The sequence below is a fragment of the Triticum urartu genome, chromosome 5A, assembly GCF_056163025.1.
Source record: "Triticum urartu cultivar PI428250 chromosome 5A, HENAU_Tu73, whole genome shotgun sequence".
NCBI classification, from domain to species: Eukaryota; Viridiplantae; Streptophyta; class Magnoliopsida; order Poales; family Poaceae; genus Triticum; species Triticum urartu.
In genome coordinates this window covers 194,229,076-194,254,562 of record NC_141877.1, presented here as the reverse complement: position 1 = coordinate 194,254,562, position 25,487 = coordinate 194,229,076, and the positions used below count along the sequence as shown (strand labels likewise).

Here is a 25,487-nt window from a genome sequence, read left to right as displayed (position 1 = left end):
AGCGTTTTGACGGTATACAGGCAGAACACGTTCCCCGAGCGGAGAACGACATTGCTGATTATCTGTCAAAGCGCGCTGCCCTAAAGCTACCTGTGGAACCAGGTACCTTTGTGCTCCAGCTAACTCAACCATCCATTGATCCATCAACAGAGCAAAACAAGAGGAGGAAATCAGGGCCCGGCAAGTACTTTCCTGCCGAGCTCCCCGGAGCCGCCGGCAAGGATGTTGCCGGAGATACTGAGCCCGCCACGGGGCGGCTAGCTCCAGCGGTGCATCAAGCTCTTGCCGTCGAGACAGCCGCTCCTGTAGCGGAGGAAACGCCTTTAGTCCTCGCCGTCGAGCCCCAGGCTCCAGCATGGGCACAGCATACCATCCGATTCCTCCAAACAGGGGAACTTCCTGAGGAGCAGGAAGAAGCGGAAAAAGTAGCCCATCGCTCTACTATGTACCAGTTCGTCGATGACGTCCAGTATAGAAAGAGGCCGAACGGCGTGAAATTGAAGTGTATCCCTCGAGAGGAAGGACTGGGGCTGTTGGCGGAGATACATGGAGGCATATGTGGATCCCACATAGGGTCAAGGGCCCTTGCCGGCAAAGCGTTTCGGCAAGGCTTCTTCTGGCCCACCGCCCTCCAGGATGTGACGACACTAGTCACCAGGTGTGAAGCGTGTCAGTTCCATTCAAAGAAGCTTCATTAGCCAGCTCAAGCCCTTCAAACCATTCCTCTCTCCTGGCCCTTCTCAGTCTGGGGGCTCGACATACTGGGCCCTTTCCCCCGCGCTGTCGGGGGCTTTGAGTACTTGTACGTCGCAATCGACAAGTTCACAAAGTGGCCCGAGGTGGAAGCAGTGTGGAAGGTCACAACTCAGTCAGCCGTCAAATTCTTCAAGGGACTAGTGTGCCATTTTGGTGTACCCAACAGGGTTATCACCGACAACAGTACACATTTCCCAAGCCACACCTTCATGCAATATACCCAAGACCTCGGTAGCAAAGTCTGTTTCGCTTCCGTTGCTCACCCACGAAGCAATGGTCAAGCTGAGAGGGCAAACGCTGAAGTACTGTGAGGCTTAAGGACAAAGACCTTTGACAGGTTGCACAAGAGTGGAAGGCACTGGATTGATGAATTGCCAACGGTTCTTTGGTCAATCAGAACAACACCAAATCGAGCCACCGGCCAGACACCCTTTGCCCTGGTATACGGGGCAGAAGCAGTTCTCCCCGCGGAACTCATATACGGGTCACCTTGAGTACTCGCTTATGACGATCTTGAGGAAGAGCAATTGCGGCAAGATGACGCAATGCTCCTTGAGGAAGATCGTCTTCGGGCGGCTGTGAGAGCAGCGCGCTACCAGCAAGCCTTGCGCCGCAAGGTTCATGCCCGAAGCTTTGAGGAAGGCGACCTTATTCTTCGGCACGTTCAATCGGCCAAAAATTCCAACAAGTTGACGCCGAAGTGGGAAGGCCCTTATCGGGTAATACGAGTCACCAGGCCCGGCGCAGTCTGCCTGGAGACCGAAGATGCCGTTCCGGTGAGTAACTCCTGGAACATTGAGCATCTTCGCAAGTTTTACCGATAAGGCGTGGCTTGCCGGGCCCCCCGGCAAGCCACCTTTTGTACGAGCATTGCCGATGACGCATGTAACCCTTTGTACAAAGCCAGGCGCAGAACCTGAGCATAAGTAAATGAAGCGCTGGCGCCCTGAGTTATAGCATGCATGCTAGGTCGAGTCTCGTCCTTGGTTAGGGTTGATAGTGCTTAGCGGCGACTAACCCCTAGCTTAGAGGTCGAGTGTGCGTCTCCTTGTCTTTCTTTTGTCTTCTTTGGTTCACAGGACACACGGATATCCGTGCCGAACCACTTGGGGAGGAAAAGAAAATGAACAGACCAGCATCTAGCCCCCGGCAAGCCAGTATTGCCGAGGGCTGCAAGAGCAAAGATTCACCCACGGCGAACCAGGGTTGCCGGGGGCTGCAGCTTCAGATAAGTTCTTCATCCCTTATCATGCATTCCATTATGGACTGAGGTATGTGAAACCTCGTTTTCCCCCAAGCTACCGTGCTCCCATAACTCTATGCCCTAGGGCTCATTCCTGGGGCCAAGTTTGGTCGTAGTCGCGGTGGCGAAAGGATGAAACAAGGAGCCTAAACCCGCCTCATCCCTGCCTCCGCCAAGGGCGTGAGGAAGGTCGAGCGAAGTGGGGAGATGGCAAGGCCTGTTGCCAGGCAAGGAAATGTTTATCTTGAAGATATCAAGGATTTACTCCTTGTCGTGGGTTCCACCCGCAAACAAATGACCCGGCAAGCTTCCCTTTTTCATTAAAAACATTCCACTCAGGTACAGTCCATAGGGAATGAAAAACATGAATGATGGGATTACAAGTTTTAAATTCAACAAAGGCCCGAAGGCTTACAAACTAAAAAGAGATAAGGTGCCTGTAATCCCTTTCTTGTCCCTCTCCTCAGGAGGCAGGTCAAGGAGGCAAAAGAGACAAAAGGAGCACCTAGGCGAGCTACGGGTGGCAGAAGACACCAAGAGAACGTCTTAGTGGCCGTCCAAAGGCTGGATGGTGATGGCGGCGCCGGAAGCAGAGCTCGAAGACGAGGCGGCAGGACGTCAGCACGCGTCGAAGGCGTCGGTGCCCGCGTACTCTGACTTGATGGCCATGCCGCCCACGCTCTTCCTCTTCCACAACCTCCCAACGCCAGCCACCCAAGGAGACGACCCCGAGAAGTTCAGGGAGCCGGCGACGCGGATGATGGGGTCGCCGGTGCCGCACGAAGCGGCACCCGACACCTAATCGGACTCGTCATCCTGCCGCCTACTACCCTCGTCGTCGCTGCCGCTGTCCTCCTCGTCACTCCCGCCCGAGGAGGAGTCTTCACTATCAGAAGAGCTCTCCACGCAGCACCTTGCATGGGTCCCAAAGCACCCGAAGACCTTGATGGAGAGAAGGTCACCCTCCATCAGCTTAAAATGGAGAGTAAGCCCCTCCATCAAGCGGTGGATATGGGCAAACGTCTTCCATCCCCAACAGAGATACATCACGTGAGGGGCGGGGAAGTCGACGCGGGCCCGCATGCCACTGATCCCGCAGCCCCGCATGTGCAGCCACAACGACTCCGGTGGATCCAGCTGCATCTCCCGCGCAAATGGAGTCGGGAGATGAAGGCGACGGCGCGGCCGCCGTCGCAGCCTGACGAAGAACTCGCAAGGGTCATCCCCAACATGGCCCTCCATTGGAGGAGGAGCTGCTGGCGGAGGCGAGGCTGGCGCGCCACCCCGTCCTCCTCTTCCCCGAGCGCCCCGGCCTCGCCCACAGGCTCGCCCCCTCCCCCTTCCCCTCGCGGCTGGCTCTGCCATCGCAGGCGCAGGAGAAGGAGGGACGCGTTGTCGAGCGGTGACCCTCGCCGCCACTGTTGAAGGACCGGGGTTCCCTCTCTCCATGACGGATGGAAGGGAGGAGCAGAAGCTGAAGGAAAAAGAAGATGAAAGAATGCGGGACGCCATCCCCCCGCCCGCCCTTTATAAAGGATCGGGGTTGGGGCTTGGCTGCCCCGCTCGGCCAATCAAGACACGGGAGGCGCAGGGAGCCAGGGCCGACCCGCTGCCCCAACCAGCGACAGCCCAGTTTCCCGCCTCCACCGTTTGCCACCCCAAGCGCATGGGAGACACGTGGAGAACATGCAGAACCGAGGGGACGGGTGAGGCGACCTCTCCCCACCCCGTGATCGTGGGGAGTGGACGCCTCGAGGATCGCACCTCGGCCCCATTCAGTAAATGGGCCGCGCCTCCACGCCTCCCTCCGTTTATGGGGAAGGCGCGAACCGCCCCCTTTACTACGATGTGACGCATGCCTGCGGGAACCAACCCCACGCATGCCGCCCACATCACACGCGCCTCCCCACGCTGCGCCACGAGCGGGAATCATGGGAAAAACCGCCCGCCTGCCCGCGCACCGTTTTTGGGCCTAGCCCAAACAACGCGTTGCGCTTATGTGTGGACTAGGCCCCGGGGCTCCTGTCGGTGTACAAAAAGAGGGGTACACTTTTTGTACCCCTATAACTGTGCACGGGCAGTTTGAGCCACGGGCACCACCACACCAAGCAAGGCAAGGGAGGTGAGCCAGGGTAAGACCGAAGCTCAAGAGAACTACGACGCCAAGGCGAAGACCACGAAGAGCAAAGGGGACGAAGCGGACTCCCCGGCGAGATCCTTGCCGGGAGACAGTTCTAGCAGCCCCGGCAAGACCCTTGCCGCAGCGACTCGTCCCGCGCCTATGGGGCGAATCACCCTTGAGTCCACTGCCCCCAAGGGGCAAGGATTCGGGAGACATCCCCGTGGGAGCATGCAGATCTTCGTGAAGAAATTCAAGATCAGATACGCAATAAGGTGGCGGCAACCCTTGGCGGGATCCCAGCCAAGGAGGACCACAAGGCCCCCGGCAAGCGCCTTGCCGGGGATGACAGCATGCGCCTCGGCAAGACCCTTGCCGGGGCCCCGGCAAGGCCCTTGCCGAGGACACCCGCAGGGCCACCATCAAGCCCACGCCGACTGAGCCTCCACCACCGCATGCATGCAGCTGCCGACCCAACCAGCTGGGCAGGCACCTGCGTGGCGGCATGCAGATCTTCGTGAAGACCCACCACTACACCACCTCAGCTGCCTGCCTACCTACGTGGCATCTCAGGCATCGCTGGCCAGGGCGCGTGTCAACACAAGAAGGAGCGGCGACGAACAAGACAGATCTCTTCCCCGTTCCCGATAAAGCAAGGACACCTAAGCAAGACACATTAAATGCGCCTTGTCATGTAATGCGAGGGATAACCTCGCATCACTGTACCCTTTCCACCTCCTGTGTGCCACTGTGGCAACCCCTTTTCCTATAAAAGGAGGCCCGAGGCGACCAGGAGAAGGATTCGGCTTTTTGGAGTTCCTCACGCCCCATAGCTAGCTCAAGAACACAAATATACAATCCACCAAAGCAGGAGTAGGGTTTTACGCATCCTTGTGGCCCGAACCTGGATAAACGAACCGTGTGCTACCTGTTAGATCTGCTCTTCTCACGACCCCATGCCCCGCCAACCGTAGGAGGGATTCTTGTGATCCCATAGGTGTCGTTCCACACCGACATGAGGATAATCCTCAGATCACGGAGCTAGTCCGCATCATTGCTACTAACATCTTTCAACATAGTTTTCTCTTGGAACATATCATAAATAAAACGGGGAAGCCATATGAGAGAAATTTATCTGCAACATAGATATGCAAATACTAACAGGACTAAGTTCATGATAAATTTAAGTTCAATTAATCATATTACTTATGAACTCCCACTTAGATAGACATCCCTCTAATCATCTAAGTGATCGTGTGATCCATATCAACTAAACCATGCCCGATCATCACGTGAGATGGAGTAGTTTTCAATGGTGAACATCACTATGTTGATCATATCTACTATATGACTCACGCTCGACCTTTCGGTCTCATTGTTCTGAGGCCATATCTGCATATGCTAGGCTCGTCAAGTTTAACCCGAGTATTCTGCATGTGCAAAACTGGCTTGCACCCATTGTATGTGAACGTAGAGCTTATCACACCCGATCATCATGTGGAGTCTCAGCACGAAGAACTGTCGCAATCGTGCATACTCAGGGAGAACACTTATACCTTGAAATTTTAGTAAGGGATCATCTCATAATGCTACCGTCGTACTACGCAAAATAAGATGCATAAAGATAAACATCACATGCAATCAAAATATGTGACATGATATGGTTATCATCATCTTGTGCCTTTGATCTCCATCTCCAAAGTACCGTCACGATCTCCATCGTCACCGGCATGCACTACAAAAAAAAGACACATCCGTGACATTTTGGGCCGAACGAATTTTTTTCTTTCATACTTATGACACTTCTATGATGATAATTTTGAGAAAACCTGGTATCATCATAGATGTGGTGGGCTCCTACTTCTATGACAAAAAATCATGACAGAAAATGGGCTTTTCGTCCTGGGGGGCCGGAGACGCAGCTGCATGACATTCTTTGGGCCATCCATGACGGAAACAACCGTGGTAGAAGCGAGGGCAAGGAAATTTTTTGGGAGTTCCCGATTACGGTGGGTCATCGGGGGCCGAGCGATGTGTGTTTCTCTCATACACGTACGCGCGTTTGCGAGGCGTTGGGCTCTATCTGAACCCAAGCGAGGTGTTGGGCTCTAACTGAACCCGAGCGATTGCACTAGCTACGTTACTGAAACCGAGTGATTCCTTCGCTACTGCTGCTAACTGAAGCCGATCGATCCTGCCTCTAGATGAACAGTGAGCATTGTTGGGGGGGTGTTTGGATGAACAGTTCCCGGTGGGGGTGGATGAACAGGACCTCGTGGTGTTGCCCCTGGATGAACAGGACCCTGAACGATCTCGCTGGTTGGGGCTGGATGAACAGGACCTCGTGGAGGGCTGGATGAACAGGACCACCCCGTGGAGGGCTGGATGAACAGTAGACGGTGGAGGGCTGGATGCACAGTAGTCCATGGAGGGGTGGTTCAATAGGAACCCATGGAGAGGGCTGGTTGAACAGTAGCCGGTGGAGTAGCGCGTGGTGGAGGTTGGATGAACAGGAGCCGGTGCATGAACAGTCGCAGGTGGAGGCTGCAGGAGGTCAACGCTGGTTGAACAGTAGCCCGTGGAGGCTGGAGGGGGTTCGACAGTGGAGATGAACAGTATCCCGTGGAGTCCCATTTTGCTGTACGCCACACCCCTCTTGATGAACAGGACCCCCATTTCGACCGTAGGAGGTCCGTTTCATCCGTTTTGCGGTACGCCAGACCCCTCCCGGTGAACAGGATCCCGTTTCGACCACAAGGCCGTTTCCTCTGTTCTGCGCTACGCCAGGCCTCGTTTCCATCGGCTGTTCCATCCAAGCCCTCCCGATGAACATGACGACACATTCCGTTCTGACCCAGCCGGTTGGCTCCCCATGAACACAACAACGACGCTATTTCTCCGTTCTGAACCAGCATGTACATGAGCCCTCGCCGTACGTATGCACGAGTAGGGGTTCGAGACCCTGCCCGTATGTACGTATGTGGCTGTATTTTCTTTCTTTCACACTAGCCGCTGTACGTACATGTACATGCTACGTGCGTGCCTCTACTACGACACGTGCGCGCCTCTACATGGACCAGTATGTATGTACATGTTTGCCACCAGAATGACAACGCTACGTACGCTTCGACCAGGTGGGTCCCGACTGTCAGGCACTTCCTTGCGTGCGAAGATGTAGTTGGTGGGTCCCAACAGTGAAGGGGGCAAATTGGTTTTTTTTTGCCCGGACGCACTTCCTTGCGTGCGAAGATGTCGCTGGTAGGTCCTAGCAGTCAGGGGGAAACATTTTTTTCATGAAATACGGTTGCCCGTCCGGTGGGTCCCTGCTATCAGGTGGAGGAATCCTTATTTTCCACGTAATAAGGAGGCACTTCCTTGCTGCGGCGTGGACTCAACTGTTAGCCTCTCCACGTATAGTCCACGTCCGATGGAAGTCGTTCCTTGACCATGTTGACCATGCCGCGCCGAGAGCACCAGGGCGGTGGACGACGGCGAGGCCTAGGAAGGGAACGATGCAGAGCTGGGGAAGACGCGGCAGTGGATGCCCACGCGTAGAGGAGTATGAGGGTTCACTGGTTCGCTGCAGTGTGAGGCTGCCGTCACCATAGAATAACAGGGGGTGTGGGTGAGTATAGGGATGGCCTGGCCAGCGGTGGGAGTAGTAGGGGGCGGTGAGGCCTCCGCCGCATCGTAGCCGGCCACGGGAGGGAGGAGCATGAGGCACGACCAGCGCTGGTTTGGGTGGCTGGAGCAAGAAGACCAGAGGTTGAAGAAGCACTACAGCCGTTGGATGGACACCGTACGGTCACTGGAGCTAGAATCGTGCATATTGACTAAGTTGACAAAGCCCTCCGTCCCTGTCAACTTAGTAGGCCCACAAGTCAGGCTGCCACTATACTGGGTCCCAGCTAGCAGGGGGAGTATTCATTTTTTTGTGCGTAATAAGGAGGCACTTCCTTGCATGCGAAGATGTAGCTGGTGGGTCCCAGCAGTCAGGGGGGAAATGTTTTTTCGTGAAATATGGTGGCTCGTCTGGTGGGTCCCTGCTGTCAGGTGGACGAATAATTATTTTGCGTGTAATAAGGAGGCACTTCCTTGCGGCCACCATGGACCCAGCTGTCAGCCTCTCCACGTACAGTACTCTTCTGATGGAAGTCGTTCCTTGACCACGTTGACCACGCCGCGCCGAGAGCACTAGGGCGGTGGACAACGGCGAGGCCTAGGAAGGGGACGACGCGGAGCCGGGGAGGACGCGGCAGTAGATGCCCACGTGTAGAGGAGTATGAGGGTTCACTGGTTCGCTATGGTGTGAGGCTGCCATTGTCGCAGAATAACAGGGGGTGTGGGTGAGTAGAGGGATGGCCTGGCCAGTGGTGGGAGTAGTAGGGGCGGTGAGGCCTCCGCGGCATCGCAGCCGGCCACGGGAGGCAGGAGCACGAGGCGACCAACACTGGTTTGGGCGGCTGGAGCAAGAGGACCAGGGGTTGAAGAAGCACTGCGGCCGTTGCATGGACATCGTACGATCACTTGAGCTAGAATCATGCATATTGACTAAGTTGACAACGCCCTCCGTCCCTGTCAACTTAGTAGGCCCACAAGTCAGCCTCCCACTATACTGGGTCCCAGCTAGCAGGGGAGTATTCATTTTTTGTGTGTAATAAGGAGGCATTTCCTTGCGTGCGAGGATATAGTTGGTGGGTCCGAGCTGTCAGCGGCGGTAATGTTTTTTTCACGAAATACTGAGGCCCTTTCGGTGGGTCCCAGATGTGAGGTGGAGGAATCAGTATTTTGCGTGTAATAAGGAGGCATTTCCTTGCGTGCGGCCGTGGACCCAGCTGCCAACCTCTCCACGTATATTCCACTTCAGATGCATGTCGGTCGTTGACCACGTTGACCAGGCCGCGCCGAGAGCACCAGGGCGATGGACGACGACAAGGCCTAGGAAGGGAACGACATGGAGCCAAGGAAGAGTTGACAATTGTTTCCCACACAGAGGGAAGTACGACTAGACGAGGGTTTACTGGTTCGTCTGCCGTCGCCGGAGAATAACATCATGTGTGGGTGGGTAGAGGGATGGCTAGGCCAGCGATGGGAGTACGGTGGGGCGGTGAGGCCTGCGCGGCAGCACAGCTGGCCGCGGGGAGGAGGGAGCAGGCAGTCCTGCTGGCGCTTGTTTGAGCAGCTGGAGCAGGAGGAGCAGAGATTGAAGAAGCACGACGGCCGTTGGATGGACATCCAACAGTCACTGCTTGTGCGTCAACCTTTTTTTAGGAAAGCCTCGAATCTATGGAAAACATCATACATCCCATCTGCCATTATTTCTAATAATTTACAACCCACTTGCTAATTCTTAAGGTTTTTTTGGAGCCCATATTCTTTTTGTTAACATTACAGCCCATATTGTGGCCACGGTTAAAAAATTATAAGAAATTTTGCATATTTCGGTGCGGTCCGAACTGTTTTTAATCCCAAAATTTCGAGTCACATTCAAACTGATTTTAAAAATAAATGTATATCAATATAAAATCCAACAAATTGTCTATGCATTAAAATCAATGCAATTTAAAATCTCGAAATGAAAAAAGAAATTTGAAACTAATTGCCAGTTTCATGTGTTTTAAAAATGTATAACCCATTTCTCATTACTAATAGGACATTTTCTCGGCCAGCCGAATGAAGCTCTCCTCGTCTTGAAAGATTTGCAGCCCAACAGGCCTGACAAAGTGACTTACTTGGCAAATCACGAAAAAACTGAGCTAGCCATTTTCAGAAAGAAAAAAAACTAATGGGCTGGTCTATGGTAAACATAAAAGAGAAGGCTGTCTAGACAGGCCAGAGTGCCCCGCATAGCCCAATTGACACCTTGCTTCCGTCTCAAAAACAAATTAGATAAGTGCCACTCCAATTATGGCGATTCATAAAAATGCCACTGCAATTTCCAAACTTTGAAAAATGCCACTGCAATTTCCAAACTTTGAAAAATGCCACTGCAATTTTTGCAAACTTTGGAGAACGCCACTGCAATTTGCAAACTTTGAAATACGCCACTCCAGACTTCGAAAAATGACACTGGAAATGGCATGAAATGGCATTTTTCAAAGTTTGGAAATTGCAGTGGCATTTCTCGGAAACACCATATTTGGAGTGGCATTTATCAAATTAAGCCAAAACAAAAATAACTGGGCGAGCTGCTGGGTCCCTGGTGTCAGCCACTTGTTGTGCAATGGCATGGGACCCAGATGTCAGAAATCCATTAGGAGGAGCCATTTTTTTACAGGCTTGAAATAAGGAGGCACTTGCTTGTGTACTGCCATGACCTTGGCAGGTCCCTACTGCCATCCTCTCCATGTACAATCATCTACTAATTGTGTACGCATCAACTTGGTAGGCCCACAAGTCAGCCTCTAAACCCGTAGAGGACAAATACAACCCATTTATAAAAACAAATAACAGCCCATTCCATACGTTCAAACGGAAAGTTCAACATTCAGAGCAAAGTAACAGGTCTGATCCACATATAGAGTACTGAACTTCCACATTGACAACCATCATAGCCAAGTTAACTATCTACTCCCACTAATACTGTAGTAGCGTACAAGTACTAATTTACTCTTAGCTAACTAGACGATGTCGGCCGCCATCCACGGTACACACTAAACGCCAGCACCAGCGTCCTCCGCCTCGCCTCAGACTTGCCAGAGGTGCGATAGGGCGCGTTGCTCGCGCGCGATGGCCCTTTCCATGCCGGCGTGGTCCACCTAAGCTTCGGCTTCTAAGCGAGAAACCCACTTGACGAGCTGGTAGTAAAAATCAGCGTCACGAACGCGTGCGTGCCCGACAGCCTCCAGGGCTATTTGCCGGGCGCCGGCCTCCACGTAGTCGGCCCAGTTGCGGGCGCTCTGCTCGCGACTCAGAGTGTCGGTGCGCTGCTGCTCCATGTCCCGCTGGCGGTGCAAATCGGCAATACGCTACTCCTCCACCAGGCGGTCGGGCTCCAACAACTCCTCATAGTCCGCATTGCCATCTAAAGACCGATAGAATGCCTCCTCCCTCCGTCTGCCTTCCGGTGAAAAACCGAACACTAGTTCCGGCGGTGACCGCCTCCGGTGTCGCCTATCACCGACGGGCGGTGGCATGGCGAACGTGGCGAGAGCGAGCATAAGTGGCGAGCGACGTCGAGCTGGTGGGGGCTTATGAGGATAGGGCGATTTGGTTGATGGTGCCACCGGAAAAGTCCGGTAAACAGTAATTATAGGTGGAAGGTAGGTGAACTAGCGTGTCACAGGAAACGCGACGGTCATCGCAGTCATCGGAATTCAATGCATAAGCAGGCATGGTTTAGTGCGCCAGCTTGCTGTGGAAAAGTAGAAAAACTGAAATTATGACTGTACCGTCCCGTCCCGTTAGTGGTGCGTCCCATCTGTGCTGGGTCGCACGCCGGCATGACGGTCAAACGAGTGCACTAGAATCAACCAGATGAGGTACTCCCTCCTTGTCAAAAATGATTCCACCACTCATCATCTACCTTGGTTGTTTAGATTTTTGAATTAAGCCCTGCAAACCGGAAAGGAGGTAGTACGTGCGTGATCCGCTATTTATTCGTGTAGGATCGAGTAGGTCGTTTTTTGAATTGAGCCCTGCAAACCAGAAAGGAGGTAGTATGTGTGTGATCCGCTATTTATCCACGTAGGATCGAGTAGGTCAGTTAGTGTACGTGTAGGATCGAGTAGGTCGGATGGTGTTCGTGTACGATCGCATTAGCTGATGAGCGTTTGCTGGGAGATAAGGAATTTGCAAATGTTTTTGCTGGCATTTTCTTCAGATTCACATGGCATTTTCTTCAGATTCGCATGGCATTTTCTTCAGACGAGCTTGTCAGTTTCTTCAGAGGTAGGGATTTTTATTCAAAAAACTACCACTTTGGATCTTGCGTTGGAACTAAAACTGCCAGGAGCACATTAGTAGGCTAGCTAGTGATCGATCAGTAACTTGTAAACACTGGGCAAACAGAAATAAGGAACTGTCAGTACCTTGTAAACACTGAGAACACAGAAATAAGGATCATGTTGTGCAGAGTAGTAAGAGTCGATCCATTCGAAATGTTCACACGGGACTCACAGGCCTGGCATTGTAATATGTTCACATTAGTAGCCCAAATTCAAAACCAACTAGTACAATTCCCATACATAAGATCAATATGTTAATGCATCTCAATGATTCACAGATCATATATAAATATGTAGCTCCAAAAGCAAAGATCTAGAAAAACACATGTTCTTCCTACTAACATGGATACTTCTCTTGGCCAACATTCAGTATAGACTGAAAGACAAATTTGTTTGTGAAGTCTGCAATTCATCTTGCAAACATAAGTGGTTTCACCAACAGCTAGAACCATGAGAATGAACCACACATGATGGAGGAACATCCACTTCAATATGATTTGGTCTTCTCTCGATCACACAGCGAGACTATTTTCGGAATACACACTTTAACTTAGGCAAAATGATGTCCATTGTATAATAACAACAAAGCAATGAAGCACCTAGTGTTGGCCAATAAATAGTACAATACTACTTTTCTGCAGTCCATGAAGTGACTATCCAATCTTTCTATGCCTATTTTCAAATGGCACTGCACGCAGTGACTATACTATTCTCTTGTGCAGTTCAACCAAAATTGCTGTCACTTTGTGTGTTCGCCAAATAGCAATGGGCAGACATCTCTGTGTACACAAATATCAAGCAGCTAGTAAACATATACCCTACCTTGTATTTTCGGTTTAAACATGTCTCTTCCGCTTAGCATCTGTCATGTTTTGCACTTGACAATTTGATACAGTCATGTTTTGCCCTAGACAATTTCATACTGAATTGATTTGCTGGTTCAGAGTAGAAATATAGCGCCTATTCTTCATCAGACCAAGGATATCCATGTTCGCAGTGATGGAAGAGGTGAAATCGATACAACCGAAATTGAGCATCAAATCATTGAATCCTGTCATGCACCTCCAATGTAGGTCCACCCTGCCAATAAATTCACATGAAAGCCACTAGTATTACTATCTAATGACAGTACAAAAAGAGTAGAAAGATAGTAGCAAACCATGTACCTTCATAATGAATAGCTCATAGTACCACCAATTGGATATAAAGGTTTGGAAGAAAACATGCTCCTAATGTTGAACCAGTTTGACTTTTTGTGCAGTTCCACTAAAATCGAGCATCCCTGTATGCATAGATATTGAAAGTGTGATTACTATAAAAGTGGCACTTGTTGAAGCATAGACTCACAAATATAAGCATTCCAATTTCTTAATGGGAAAAGGTAGCAAGACTGTTTCTAACCACCTGTTTGAAGGAACAAATAAGACAACAACGGCTGATGTCAGAAAGGCATATATAGTTATTTCTGAAAGAATGATCGATTCCCGACCTTTCCTCTTCTTTTAAGCATATTTTGTGCAGTTCAACTAAAATAAAATGCCATCACCGCCTTGACAATTTAGTGACACTGTACAAAAGGAAATGACTTAACATTACATCATGATGTCAGGTATGTAGTCAACAGGCATTAGAGACAAACATACAGACCTCCTCTGATAACATAATGAACATTAATTTTAACAAAGGTGCGACTAGCTTTACCGAGATAATTTGAGTGAACTCTACACCCTCTGTTCCTTAATATAAGACGTTTTTGCAGTTCAATTTAAAGTACCTAAACATCCAGTATTTAGAAAAACAAGTAGTAGTTTTCTTGAGCATATATCTGGGAAAGCTTGCCACACTTTATATATGTCCATACGCTAAAGCAACACCATTCGAATAGTACAAATATACACTAATCCAGTGGCTAGTGCAACAGTAGAGTAGTTATTTTATTACAGGGTACAGTACAATGGTTTTACTGAAAAGATTTCCATAAGCTCTAGCACGGGAAGATTTCTATAAGAATTAACAATACAAAATGTAAAGTTAACAAGTTTCATCATTGGTATACTAGCTGTGCAAGAGCATTAAACCAAATACAAAAGTCTGAAGGTAACTAGCATTATTAACTAATGAAAGTATTAAAAAATTGCAAACCATGTACCTTCAAGGTAAATATCATTTCGAACTCGAGTGGACACGAAAAATTGCTATCCCAATCTTGATAATCGATCAAACATAAAAACTTGATTGAATGAATCAATACAATAGTTAAAGGAGGAGGTGAGCAGACCTTTCCTCTTGTCTTCATAACTTTTTGTGCAGTTTAACCAAAATAAAATGACATCAGCGCCTTGGCATTTAGGTGACACTGTACAAAAAATTGACTTATCTCATGAAAGTGAGGTATGTAATCTATAAGCATTAACACTGCAAAAAATCTGAAGGTAGTAACAAGTTTCATCGTTGGTATACTGGCTGTGGAACAACATTAGAATGCCTTAGCTGAAAAATCTTTAATACACCCACAATCAACAGCTAACCCTGAAATAATCCAGAGACATTAAATTGCATTGCTTAAATTTATCGGTGCCATTAAACTGAGTGCGGCATTAGTTAAATGTGCATCACTTTAGCAGTAGCATTGGTTGACTTTACCGCTGGCATTATACTAACAGCAAAAAAGTGGCAATAAGAGCATGGGAGACCCATTCTGATAGTGGGCGCACCAGTACGATGTACCTCCATGGATGCATAGAGTGGTGAGGGAGGTATGGTTGCCCAGAGCAACAAATATCCAGGCAGCATATGTGGATTACGTCCCATTTTTTGTTCTCTTTAGCCACCTTTTTCCTATGTGAGTACAACAAACCGATCGACCTGGTCATTCTCTATTGCGTTGTCATGCCTTTCTACCCTTCTTCAACCAAGAGACACGAGACTCGTTCCTTAGCTACTGATTTCCCCCTTTTCAACCTAGATGCGGGTTCGATGCCTACTCTCTTGGACAATATAGTCTCCCTTCCTTTCCTTATTCAACCCAGACATGGATTAGTCTGCATGAAGTAGGGTTTTCCTTTAATAGTGCAAATTAAGGTTTTCGTCTGCGTGACCAGCAGAGCAGAGGATAGGAAATTGGGAAGATGGTGGAGTGGAAAAAGATCCACATGCAGTGACGTGGAAGATGGGGCAATAGAACAAGGGTATGGTTCGAAAATAGGTAGCATACCTGAGGGTCGGCGGGAAGTGGCTTCGCTCGTGGTCGTCGTCCTCCGCACGCACAACGACGGTGATCTTGGGGACAGAGGCCATCCCGCGCGGGCGCTAGGTCTGAGAGGACGGCCTTGTCGTCAGTGCGTGACCTCGCTCGCCGACGAGGAGTGCGTCAACGCTGCACGTCCTTTTCTTCCCCGGCGGATATGTGACCACCGGTGAGGAGGGAGAGAGGCCGTCCTTTTTAGGTCTGGAGAGAGGGTGATAGTGTGAGAAGCAAGTGGGCATCTGGAGAGAGGGTGATAGTGTGAGAACTAGTTTGCCACCTTTTTCCTATGTGAGTACAACAAACCGATCGACTTAGTGTTTATATTTTCTCTGCAAACATTACCAGTTAGTCATGCTTCAAAACTGAACGGCGCGCCATTAAAAAAGAAAGGTCGATAACTAATGCGGCACCTCGGGCCAATGCAGCGAGAATGCATTTTGAACGAGAAATTACACACCATGTTTCGTTGACATGTGGTCCCGTTCCAACATGTCAGTGAGATGACGGCGAGTCCTTTTGTACAATTTCCAAAAGGACATGTAGGACGGGGTGCCTCTTCGTGTACCATGGCAAACTGGCAACCGTCCACCGACTCTTCGCCTTTCCCTCTCGATTTGGAACTGCGGTCGCACACTCTTCCTCCCTCCTCCATTTTCCTTCACCCTTCCTTCTGCCATTGTTTGATCGTATTCTCCATGGAGGGAACAAGCCAGAAACGACCCCATTATTCTTGCCCCGATCTGAAAGATGACGTGGTGGGGGAACTCATTGATCGGTGCAACGTCATCACCTCGGCTAGCATGGAAAGTTCATTCAAGCCCATTCTCGACTTAACTAATAACATCATTACAAGGAACCCAAGGGTCCAGGAGCGGTTTGATCTTCCCTATCTTCTTCGCTATAAGCCTGTTCGCATGGGCGCGGAGGACGGAGGCCTCGCCTTGTGCAAGTTGATGCTGCTTGATAATGTTACGTGTGATGTCAAAATGCCATCACTTCAGGGTAAGGCCTGGGCTGGCGCAAATGGAGATTGGGTTGTTTATATTGGGTACAATTGCGAGTGGGAACTTGTGAATGTGTACACTCGTCAGCGGATTCCACTTCCAAAAATCTCCGAGTGCCCTGAGGTTGAGCACACAAATGATCTACGTATGTTCAAATACGATCATGGTGATTGTGGTCTATGGAAGATAGCAATTTGTCGAGTTCCCAACCGCTCTTGGAATTACAAGAACTATCAAGTTGTTGCTATCTTCGACAAGCTTGTTGCCGTCCTTTGTGGTTCGACTGGATGGATATTGCTCAACAATCAGTTTCTATACACGGATGTATACCGTGATGCAATTCAATACGAGGGTCTTGTGTTTGCTGCCACCACTCGTGGCACTGTTTTCGCATGGGATCCTCGTAGTTTCGGTACGTTTGTCTTCCATCGTAATTATAATTGTTTCATCCACTTGCATGCGGGTTAGCAAGTTTCCCTTTACTAATTAACCTTCTTCTTGTGTTTCCAAGGTCCTTTGAACATTCCACCACCTATAATTGAAATTTTTTATAACCAAGGGGGAGATGACGATGGTGATGATCACGAGCATGAGGACGAGCAGAACTTATATACTCAGTGGCGCCTAGCAACTAATTCCGATGGATCACCTCTTCTTGTCTGTATACAGTGCACTATGATTATTACTACTGAGGTAGAAGGTGTTCTCTCCCATGGTCACCTTCTTCGGACCTATTCCAACACCCGTTGCAGGGTATTCGGGATGGATACTAGTGTGGTAGCACCAACACCTTCCACCTGGTAGAGTATTGATAGTCTTGGAGAAAACTCGCTCTTCCTTGGACAAAACTATCCAATGATGGTGAAAGGCGATCCAGCTACTGTTGACACAACGTTACTACCATTTATGAGAAGCAACTGTATCTATACCTCAGACATTGCGGTGGTTCCCTACCCTGGTCCTGATATAAGCCGCTTCAGCCTGGATGATCAGTCCTGTGTTGCTCTCGATATTGACAATAGCTGGCCCTTCCCAGAGCACCTATGGTTCAAAGCAAGCGTTTCCAACACCGAGGATTGGTTGAGTTGAAGTTCATTTCATTGCTTGTTATTTGTTGTGTGATGAAAACTTCAGTATTTACTAGAATGTTTTGTTGGAAATAATCTATAATCCAACATGTATCCTTGTTGTTGTTGTGCGTTGATGACTTGTTGTATGTAATGAATGGTACATTTGCAAATGCATGTCATAGACTCATATTATGAACTGTTTTCGAGTCACTTCTTGGAGTGTGAGTATCGTAGTAGTATAGCCAGCATCCGGTTAGTATATGAAGTTGCCACATCACATAGAGCCAATCTAATATTGGAGTATGCTAGCCCTCCACCGACATGCCACTTCAAATGGCGGAGGAAGTGAGAGGTCACGTCACCTTGTGTCCAGATCTGAGATGCCACGTGTACCAGATGAATGACTCCAAGTTCGACCACTGTGATTCTAGGTGCGAGCCGAGGAACACTGTTGGAGAGACCCCCCTCATAATTTTCCTACATTGGTCGTTTGATCCATAGGATAGAATGCTATAGGATTTTTTCCTATGTAATCATGTTTCAATTGGCAATCTAGCATCCACTCCAACTTTTGTTTCACTTCCTCTGTTCCTACGAAGAGAGTACTTGCTCTAAATGATGTGCCGCTGCAAGAGCCACCTATATTAATTAACCATGCTCTAAAAAGGTGGACCAGCTTTGGCTATAGTAGTACTGTACTAGGTTAGTAGGTGACCTTGCGCTTGTCTCTTCTCCTCTTCCGAAAGTCGAACAATAATGATGGTACTACATTAGTACTTCCGGCAATCTGACACCAAATGAACTGCCGCACCTCGAGCGCTTGTAAGCAAAAGTTTATCCTTGTGCTACGAGCCACCTCGCATGCGTTGGCGAGGGAGAAGGCGTAGTAAGCAAGATTCTTGTCGTTCTGCGAGTTGACGGGACACATCAAAGTTATTTATTAGTACTCTCTTCAAAAAGGGCCGACCATGTCCATGGCTACCATCCTATGCTCTGTCATTGAGTACGTGCACTATTGACGTGCCATCGAGGACAAAAAATATTGCATAGTAGTACTAGGTGCCATCGAAGTGCACGACTCACTTACGCACTGCATATCTCCATTTTCTTGCATGACACGCCACCTTGGTGCTAGATGTCCCGCGTGTCATGGAGGCATATAGTATGATTTTGTAAAATGGAGGCATATAGATGTCCCGCGTGTCAGCAAAAGGATGAACAAAGCTCATGTCGTAGACGAAAGAGTGCAAGAACATAGAGATTCCCGACGACCGAGAAGGAGCAACAAACCTCGGGGTGGAGCGTCCGCACTCATAATATTTTATATTATTCAGCGATACAAAATCAACCAAATCTCTCCATGTTCCTATTCCATTATATAGTATGAGAATAACTTTGAACATAAGCCATTGATTCACTCTATCCAATGGTCATAGTTGGAAAAGCCAAACAAAACCAAACATTGGATCAACTCTTTTTTTGAGAACAACTATTTTAGCAATTCGATTGTTGTCGCATGCACACCTATATATCCGCTCACGTGTGATGACCACATGAGCTATCCACTCAGATTGTATGTTAAAAAATAAAGGTCGGTAACTAATGCGGCACGTCGGGCCACATGGCCAGATCGCATTTTGCATGAGAAATTACACAACATGTTTCGTTGACATGTGGTCCCATTCCAACATGTCAGTGAGACGATGGTGGGTCCTTTTGTACAATTTCTGAAAGGACGTGTAGGCCGGGGTGCCTCTTTGTGTACCGTGGCAAAATGGCAACCGTCCATCGACTCTTCGCCTTTACCTCTCGATTTGGAACCGCTTTCGCACGCTCTTCCTCCGTCCTCCATTTGCCTTCACCCTTCCTTCTGCCATTGTTCGATCGTCTTCTCCATGGAGGGAACAAGCCAGAAACGACCCCGTTAATCTTGCCCCGATCTGAAAGATGACGTGGTGGGGGAACTCATTGATCGGTGCGACGTCATCACCTCGGCTAGCATGGCATGTTCGTTCAAGCCCATTCTCGACTCAACTAATAACATCATTACAAGGAACCCAAGGGACCAGGAGTGGTTTGATCTCCCCTATCTTCTTCAATATAAGCCTGTTCACATGGGCGCGGACGACGGAGGCCTCGCCTTGTGCAAGTTGATGCCGCTTGATAACGATACGTGTGATGTCAAGATGCCATCGCTTCAGGGTAAGGCCTGGGCTGGCACAAATGGAGATTGGGTTGTTTATATTGGGTACAATTGCGAGTGGGAACTTGTGAATGTGTACACCCGTCAGCGGATTCCACTTCCAAAAATCTCTGAGTGCCCTGAGGTTGAGCACACAGATGATCTACGTACGTTCAAATACGATCATGGTGACTGTGGTCTATGGAAAATAGCAATTTGTCGAGTTCCCAACCGCTCTTGGAATTACAAGAACTATCAAGTTGTTGCTATCTTCGACAAGCTTGTTGCCATCCTTCGTGGTTCGACTAGACGGGTATTGCTCAACAATCAGTTTCTATACACGTATGTGTACTATGATGCAATTCAATACGAGGGTCTTGTGTTTGCTGCCACCACTCGTGGCACTGTTTTTGCATGGGATCCTCGTAGTTTCGGTACGTTTGTCTTCCACCGTAATTATAATTGTTTCATCCACATGCATGTGAGTTAGCAAATTTCCCTTCTCTACTAATTAACCTTCTTCTTGTGTTTCCAAGGTCCTTTGAACATTCCACCACCTATAATTGCAAATTTTTATAACCAAGGGGGAGTTTACGATGGTGATGATCACGAGCATGAGGACGAGCAGGGCCCATATGCTCTCTGGAGACTGGCAATTAATTCCGATGGATCACCCCTTCTTGTCTTTATACAGCCCACTGCTGATGTTACTACTGAGGGAGCAGGTGTTGTCTCCCATGATCGCACTCTCCGAACCTATTCCAACACGCGTTGCATGGTATTCGGGATGGATACTAGTGTGCTAGCGCCAACAGCTTCTCCCTGTTACAGTATTGATAGTCTTGGAGAAAACTCGCTCTTCCTTGGACAAAACTATCCAATGATGGTGAAAGGCGATCCAACTGCTATTGACACAATGCTACTACCATTTATGAGAAGTAACTGTATCAATACGTCGGACATTGTGGTGGTTCCCTACCCTTGTCCTGATATAGTAGGCCGCTTCATCCTGGATGATTAGTCCTGCGTTGGTCTCGAGATTGATAGTAGCTGGCTCTTCCCAGAGAATCGCATGTGGTTCAAAGCAAGCGTTTCCAACGCCGAGGATTGGTTGAGTTGAAGTTCATTTCATTTCTTGTTATTTGTTGTGTGATGAAAACTTTAGTATTTATAATGTATCCTCGTTGTCGTTGTGGGTTGATGACCTGTTGTATGTAATAAAATGATATGCCTGTGATAAACATACTAAATTTATGAATGGCTTTCGAGTCGCTTCTCTGAGTGGGTGCTGCGATGAGGCAAAAATATATTTTCCAAATACACAATTGTACGTCCATTGCAACAGGTTATCGGATGAGGCCAATCAACAATAGTACACTATCTATACTAGCTTCACATGCTACACTATCTCTACATCTACGTACGTAATACAACAAAGATTTAAACTTGAAACTAGCCACCCATCTTCACAAAGAACACACAGACTGCAGGAAATTTGGCCACAGTGTGAGGTGGGCCATATGTTAATGTGTTCGCTGTACGTAACCATCACCTCGAATCCTCGATACTACTACTACTATAAGTATAGTAGTAGGAGTAGTAGGGTGGCACGGGCCAGAACAAGCATTCACATCCAGGAGTACAGCACACACCACCAGCACGACTTCCATTTGACACCATATTTCTTGGAGTCTGTGCTACAACAATCTCTTCAACCTCGTCGTTTCTCTAACTCAGCCATCGCGCGGCGGGCGAGGTGGGGGTTTGCCGATAGGTGGTTTCCTCAACTGCGGTCTCACTTGTAGGGCCAACTCCAACGCACGACCCCAAACGGACCTCCGTTTTTCCCGGATTCTGTCCGTTTGGGTAGGGCAATGGGGTCGCGTCCGGGCCATTTCTCGGATGCGGTGGCCGTGCACCGAATGCGCGGACGCATCCCGGTCGCGTACATTTTTATTTGCAAACACATATCTTTTTTATCATTGATTTTTTGGTACATGGAAATACATCACCAAAATTTTGACTAGAAAAGCAAGACCAAAGAAAAAAAGAACCAAAAGAATACATTTTAGAAGATATCCAACTTCCATAACTGCTCCTATAAGTTGGACTAGTGCCTTCTTGATGCATTCACTGTTGATCTGCGGAGGCTCGATCTTGCATGCTTCCTTCTTCTTCAAGCATAAAGAAGTAGACGTGTCTAGCCTCTATTCTATCAACAAGTGCACTAGTCTCATCTCTAGCCTCTATGCTAGCTAAAAGTGCTAGAACATCTACTAAATTGCGCTCTATCAATATATCGTTGTACTCTCCTTCCCAATACCAAAACTTGCATCCATTCTACACTATAAAATTTTAAGTTAGCACAACTAGTCTAATCCGAGAGCACAACTGAAGATTTGGTCGAGTTCTTCCTCCTTTTGCCGACACATGGGACATCCAACATCCAGGTCGTGTCATGCAAGAAAATAAAGTGGTAGTTGAAGCCACGTGATGTGCATCTTGGGTTAAATTGTAAATAGAATCTTACTACTCTTGAGTAACTCCAAAAGCGGCCACCGAAGATCTTTATTGGATTTGTTTTTCATCACCAGCTCGTCGAGGTGAAAGATGTGCAGGTTCAGTGGGTCCTCTTGCGTTTTCACTGACATGTGGGACCGCATATCAGCAAACAGACGATGGGCTCCGCACGTTTGCTGGCTGGCTGAGAAGAGAGATAGAGGAGGGCTGAGCACGGACTCCAGGAAATTTATTCTCCGTAAACAGCACCTCGGTATAGTGGGGTGGCATGGGCCATAACTAGCATTCATGTCTAGCAATACGGCACACGCCACCCACACGAGTCCCATCCGACACCAATTTTCTTGGAGTCCATGCTACATCCATCTCTTCTCCCTCCTATTTTCTCAGCCATCGCACGGTGGGCGGGGTGGGGGTTTGCCGATAGTCAGTTTGCTCAATTGTGGTCCCAATTGTAAGTGAAAATGCAACACAGCACGCATTCCCCCTTGAGCGGCGTGCCGGACCAACCGTGCAGGGGTGCGACGCGAACACGACAGGCTTTTCCTTTTGAACTTGTAACTTGTAAAATTTGGTTCTGCTCCATGGCGCAACTGATAGATAGAAATAACGATTTTCCCTAGAGTAATGAGAAGTTTGGTTCTGGCACAGTTCATGCATGGAGTACGTACGAAAATTATGAAGTTGATGCGAAAGGTAAGATAATTACTAGTAGTACCATATACTACTACATGGATTTGACGGAAAGATAAAGATACATATGGATCCATCAACGACATCCTCACACGCTAGTGCACCGGGTCACCAACCGACGTGTGAGGAGCAGTGGCGTTGGCGGCAAGCTCAACGTGCTTCTGAACAATGCCGTCCAAGGTTGCCCTGTGGTCCAAGAAGGCCAGCGTCCTATCGTCCTCCTCTTTCATGTAGTAGTCCTTGTGGACGATTTGCGCGTAGACGTGGGTGATTATGTCGATGGTGTCTTGCTGCACCAGGCGCTGCACGGTGAGCGCGACCTCAAGGTGGACATTCTCCAGCGCGACGACGGGCAGTCGCAGGGCCACCAGTGCATCGAAGAGGTTGTCACCATAGAGAACATTGAGGGTGGCAGGCATCGCAGAGCCTAGGCTCATGGGCTGGAGGCGTACGTCAAGGTCGTCCGCGAGCTTCTTGACGACGGTGAACTTTTCGAGGAAGCCGACAAGGACCTTGTCGAACAAGGAGACGAAGCTGTCATCCAAGCGGCTCCTCGCCCTGGCGGCCTCAAGCACTACCTGGAGACGTTCCTTGGTGCCGGGCTGCAGGCCGGCATCGTGGACCATCTGACACAGCCGGCTGATGCTTGCGCTCATCGCCTCCATGGGTCTAGCTTCTAGTCAACTGATCTTGCGATTGGAGTGATCACTCCTGCCCTTGGGTGCGTAGGTGCATAGGATTTCATAGATTGGACTAGCGGGAGCCTTTATATGAGAAGTGGAGACTGCATTGAATTCACGTGCGTGTTGGCCATCTACTCCTCGCCCCTCTACTCCACCTGCCTTTAGCTGTATGATAGGTTGGCCATCCACCCGTTGGGCCCACATGTCATACACCCAAAGGCATGTGTAGTAAGTCAATGAAGCTGTGTCCCCCTCCGTGCCGGTGCATTATATTCATCTCGTCGGACCTCTAGTTGGGGCCAAATGAGAGAACTTTGATCTTTACTGGTTTATTGGACCTCTAGTCGCCGGACCTCTAATAAAATGTTAATGCATGTAACCAAGAATGTTGTGTAAGTCACCTTATGAAAACCAAATAATCCCAAAACACTTAGGCATGGTACATTAACTCCCTCATCGTTTCTTATTTCATGACATATCAACCAATGATAGATGTGGGCCGTGCATGCTTTCAATGACTTGAGACTACCAAACATCACATGCGGTGGTTAGTTCATTGCATGTAATCCTATTAAGTAGCAAAAAGACATTAAGTTATCTCGCCGATAGGAATAGAACAATAAACCATGTGTTTATTTACAGAGGGAGTAGTACATTTTTTGTGACATGCATTAGTAGATATTGCTAGTCAAACACTAAATCCAGATGGACGTGGTAGTACTACTAAATCCAGACGGTGGTGCTAGTACTAGTAGTAGTACTACCAATGTAGTAGCACTTTACTACCCGTTGGTCAAATTATTACGTGCTGCTCCTCACATTGAAGTGACAAGAGCCTACGCCGGAGATGACACCTGAGTATAGGCGTCGTGTTCGGCATACCATAGTCAGCCTCACCGTCTGCAGTCACTATCATCATGGATGTAGACCTAGCCTGCTTACAACTAGCCGTGTTCGACATAATTTCCTGTGCATAGATGCCCGTGCATTGCACGGAACACCAAGATTGGGGGGGGGTGGATGGCGCCGACAGCGGCCATCGCGCCAGATTTTTCCATGGCCTTCTAGATGTGGTGGGGAGGAGATAAGGCTGATTGTGAGAGACAAGGAGTTGTTTGTAAATAGGGAACAAATGCGGGCATCTTTTTGCAAAACTGGAGAACTTTGGTTTGTATGCGTCAGATCTAGACCCAACGGCTATTGGTAAAAGATGGCAGGCACAACGTCATCACCAACTCAGGAGCTGTTTGATTCGCAGGATTTTGAAGACGCAGGAATAGGACATGGCAATATTACAAGTTTCAAACTGTTATTACAAATGTTAGGAGTAATGCTGCACCTATGAAGAGGGAATTACTAGGAAGTTTACGTAAGAACTTTCGTTACTTTAGGTGGATGCAACATTATCATACAAACTAAAATCCACCCCCTGACAAGTCACTAATGGGAAAATAAGTTTTTGAGTCTCTGGCCACTTGATGTTTCAAAAACAAATTCAGCTTCTGTGGAGACTTTGTCATTTAGGCTTAGACGCTTGCGGTGATCAGCCCGCCATTCATTGTTGCACCAGAGAATGCCAAACCTCATTACCTTGAGCACACTTGCCTCCAAAACAAAGAACCTGTCCAATTTAATCTCTGATGTGTTGCCTCGGTAGTCGATCAAATCAATTTTTCTAAGATGGACATCAAGGCATTCGATGAGATTGTTATAGTGCAGCACATTTTTCACTTTCGGGTCTTTTTTTATCTGCAAAAGAAGAGAACATATTAGAGAAGCTGGTTGTATAAGATTGCTGTGTCATCAAGAGGTACCAATATCATTTGCTCATACGATAGGGTTGGCTGGCTAGTGATATTTTTTCACTCTCTCTGTCTTTCTCTTTCTTCTCATTTACCTAGGAGTACGTGAAGAGCTTGGGAATTTGTTGCATTCCACTATGTGGCCGATGCTATATTTCACAAAAGTATGCCACATAATACGCATCGATGTCAAATCAAAAGATTTTGGCACTGCTCTCGCGA

General features: G+C 48.6%; 1 pseudogene; it reads right to left on the bottom strand.

The window, feature by feature from the left end:
- The window catches only part of LOC147970776 (putative F-box/FBD/LRR-repeat protein At5g44950), a 159,316-nt pseudogene extending 135,871 nt beyond the window's left edge, over window positions 1-23,445 (bottom strand).
- Between the last annotated feature and the right edge of the window lie 2,042 nt (window positions 23,446-25,487).